General features: G+C 49.0%; 1 pseudogene; it reads left to right on the top strand.

The window, feature by feature from the left end:
- LOC113745419 (dnaJ homolog subfamily A member 3, mitochondrial pseudogene) overlaps positions 1-323 on the top strand; it is a 1,703-nt pseudogene extending 1,380 nt beyond the window's left edge.
- Positions 324-4,201: the final 3,878 nt, after the last annotated feature.

Raw genomic sequence — 4,201 nt, forward strand, 5'->3', positions numbered from 1 at the left:
GCTGTAGCCCTATCCGCTTCTCGACCGTGGGTGCCGGTTGGCTGGCGGGAAGTGTCGGACCTGGCAATTCTGCACCAGCAGCTGGTTTGTGTAGCCCCGCCCACAGGAAAAGTACACCTCACGATGAGCATAAACGGTTTGACGTCGTGACGTCCTTGTCTCTGCCGCGCAGCATCGAAGAGGTCTCAACCGCTGTCGGCAGCGTGTCGTCGTTACGTGGGTCCCGACCTCTGAAGAGAGTGAAGAAAGAGCGGAAGGCTCTGTCATCACAGTGGGGTCGTCCAGGACGACGAGCCCACTCACCGAGCCCCAAAGAACCCTGAAAGGCGCGGCGCTTGAGGAGGAATACGAGAGACCCAGCAACACCTGCAGCTCGCATCAGTACGACTGCACCACCTGCAGCTGCAGACAGGTACGACTGCACTTCGTCTCGGCAGCTCCAGAGGTACGACTACCACCCCTGGCAGCCTCGCACAGTTCGAACTGCCACCTGTCTGGCAGCTCAGAGGTAGACTTACACCACCCTGCAGCCTCGCCGCAGTAACGCACCTGGTCCACTGCTCTTGCCAGCTCGCGCAGGTACGACTGCACCCCCCTGCAGCTCGCAAGGTACGACTACACTGTCTGCAGCTCAGAGGTACGACTTACACCACCTGCAGCTCGCACAGGTAGACTGCACCTGTCTGCAGCTCGCGAGGTACGACTGTCACCACCTGCAGCTCGCAACAGGACGACCTCACCACCTGCAGACTAGCACAGGTACGACTTGCACTGTCTGCAGTCGCCAAGGTACGAACTGGCACCTGCTGCAGCTCGCACATGGTACGGACTGCACCTGTCTGCCAGGCTGCACAGTCACGACTGCACCCACCTGCTGCTCGCCCACACGGTACGATCGCACCTGTCTGCTGCTCGCAACATGGTACGGCGCACCCTTTGAAATAGAAACAGTTGCATGTTTTAAATGTACGGTGTTGATCGTGTTTCAGGTTCTGAAGTGGAAGATGTGAATAAGGGGCGGTGTTTAGCCAGGTGGTGGAGCAGCCGCCCCGTGTGGTGAAGCCCGATTCTAGCGGGTAATACAATAACTGAGGACTTCTTTAAGGCGTAAAAAGCTTCTTCCCTTGTCTCTGAGTTCATTAATGGCCAGATTAAAATTCTGTAGAGCGAATTTGAGTCCTAAATATGTGTAGTTAGGTGTGAGTTCATGTCAGCGAGCCCAGCAAGAACTTTTGGTTTGGGTTTCCCTGACATCTGGGTCGTTCTGGAGACCATGATCCTCGGCTTCTCTAGGTTACTGTCAGGGCCCAGGTCTCACAGAAGTCTGCAGATGATCTAGTTGCTTTTGTATGCCTCTTTAGATGGAGCTAACGTATCAGATCATCTGCAAAGAGTAGGCATTTAAATCTGTGTCAGAGAGAGCGAGGCCAGGGATATTCAACTGTTCAAGTGATTTAGCAAATTCATCAATCTGAATGTTTAACAGGGTGGGGCTGAGACGCAGCCCTGTTTCACCCCTCTGCTGGGGGAAGAAATTCTGTTTCCATGTTGTTGATCTTCACAGCACATCCAATATTTATGTACATGTTTTTTTAATTATGTTCATAGATTCTCCCCCTATACCTTTTTCAATAAACTTTAGGAACAGACCACGTGCCAGATTGAGTCGAAGGCTTTTTTGAAGTCTACAAAACAAGAGAAAAAATGTGTTTCTTGTTTTGAGAACATTGTGTTAATGAAGAGTGTGAAGGGTGTAGATGTGGTCAGCAGTTCGTGTCGTGGTGTGAAATCCAATTTTTGACTCTTGCTCAGAAAGTTCTGTTCGCTGAGGAAGTCTTGCAGTCGGCTGTTTTAGGATGCTGCGAATACCTTCCCCCAGGTTGCTGCTGACACATAGCCTCTGTAATTGTTTGGGTCAAATAGTATTTCCATTTTTAAAGATTGGCGTTAGGATTCCTTTGCTCCAGATGTCAGGCAAATACCCAGGTTGAGGACAAGGTTGAATAGTTTCAAAATGGCAATGTTGAATTTCTGCTGTTAAATTCAGCATTTCATTCAAAATGCCATCGGGACCACTGGCCTTCCTTGGTTGTAGGGCCTGGATGTGAGTTAGTAGCTCCTTTTCAGTAATTTGGTAACTAAAGGGTTCGGGTTGTCTTTAACGACTGATTCCAAGAGTTTATAATTTGTTCAGGAGTTTCATTTTGGGCCGGATTCAGTGTAATAGTATTAACAGGTTTTCAAAGTGGTTGTTTCCAAATTTCACCATTTTGAATAGCCAATTCTTCTTTGTGCGGTTTGCTGATTGTTTGCCATTTTTCCAGAAATCATTTGAGTCAATGGACTCTTCCGATTTCGTTCATTGGTGCTGTGCATGCTGCATCCTTTAGTTCTGAGTGTTCCTGCTGTATATTTTCACAATGTTTCCCAATATCGGATGCGGAGCTCGGGGTTGTCAGTTGGTCTGTGTTGTTGATTTGAAAATTTCTGAGTGTTTTCTCAGACGTCTGCAGTCTGTATCAAACCAACTTTTCACTGGCTGATTTCTTTGATTTGTGCGATGTTGATACTGTTTCAAGATTGGAGAACTCGGCTGCATGTCAAAAATGTCGTTGATATCCCGCACAGCTTGATTCAGGACCATCTTCACTGTGGGAATATGAATTGGAGATAAATGGTCTAATTGAATTGAATTGTTTGATGTGTGATTGCTTTCTGGGTATGCTCTTTGCTGTGTTTGTCCATCTATAAGGTTGTTTTGTATAGTTCAGTTTACTGGGCCCGCTGCGTGAGGGTCTGTTAACTGTCTTTCTAATGTAACAGCGTCATGTTACTGGGTCAGAAAGGTGTGAGGGGGCTGACTGTACATGCGCTCCAGATAGAAGGGGTCTAGTCTGTTATGTTGTGGTCTACTGTGGCTGATTGCCAAGAGGAGAGCTGGTGTGTTACAACCAAAGGAGTCCCCTCGAAGTCGACCGTTGACTATGTACCGACCCAGTGTTTCGACGAGCTGCAGGAGCTGGTCCCGCTTTTGTTGACAGTTTTGGTCAAAGTGGTTTCTTTGCGGATGTGAAGGATATGGAAGGGAGAGGAATGCTGGTTTGGCCAGTAGATGTCTGTCCCATGGGATTAATAGAATCTGGTTCAAACCTTTCTGGCATTAAGGTCTCCACAGATCAGTATGCTCCCCGGGCCTGGTAGTGACTGATTTCATCTTCAAGATGGAGAAAACATTTTCATTAATAAGGGATTCTGATGGGGGGATATACTGCACACATGAATATCTTATCTGTGGCAAACAATTTCTCTTTTTTATTTGAGCCAAATTGAAATTCACCTTTTTGATCAATTCGATGAGTGTGTCACAGGTGGCTTTGTACCAAATCACAATTCCACCTGAATCGATCCTGCCCTGTCTTATTCCTTTCAGTTTGGTGGATGGGAACACCAACTCTCTTGGAGCCTGCGGGACAACCAGTGGAAGTGTCTCCTCCACCAAGTTTCCTGCAAAATAAATAATCTGCATCTCCTAACTCTGGGTAAAATCTGGGGTCTGCTCTTAAGGGCCAAAAGCAAGGACCTCAGACCCGGGATGTTCCAACATGAGATAATAAATGATTTAGATTCATTCAGTTTGAAATTCAAAATGTTGCATTCAGTGTTAAACCTGAACTTGACCTATCAGGTGGGAAGCAGAGCAGGCTGAGCATGTGTTGGATGTCTCTCAGCTGGCTGTGTGGCGGTGGGTAGGGTGGGTTAGAGGTTTGAGTGGTAAGGGGGGGGTCTGCTGCTCTCCTCACCACCTGAGCATAGCTCAGTGGGACGGGGTGTGGCTCCTGGTTATGGCGCTGGGGTGGGCTCTTGGGGGCAGGAGGGGCTCTGGTCGGGTGTGAGGGGGTTCAGTAGCTGTTTGGGTGGGGTCTTCGTGGAGGGGGATGAGGAAGGTCAGGTCTCCGTGGTGGTGGTCTGGGTAGCGGTCTTGGGGGGCTGCGGGCCAACCTGCTCCTCGCAGGGGTGGATTGGTCTCGGTTGAGAGCGACGTTCTTCAGTGTCTGGGCGAAGATGGGGACGGTATTTTTAAAGATGGACATGGTCTAGAGGCAGTTGATGTCCAGGGTGGGGGATGGGCCAGGTGGACGTTGGGCTTCAAGACGCAGTCTCTGGAGACGCTGCTGTTAACCTGTGGGATGGGTGTCTGGGT

Source organism: Larimichthys crocea, unplaced genomic scaffold (assembly GCF_000972845.2).
Source record: "Larimichthys crocea isolate SSNF unplaced genomic scaffold, L_crocea_2.0 scaffold737, whole genome shotgun sequence".
Classification (NCBI taxonomy): Eukaryota; Metazoa; Chordata; class Actinopteri; family Sciaenidae; genus Larimichthys; species Larimichthys crocea.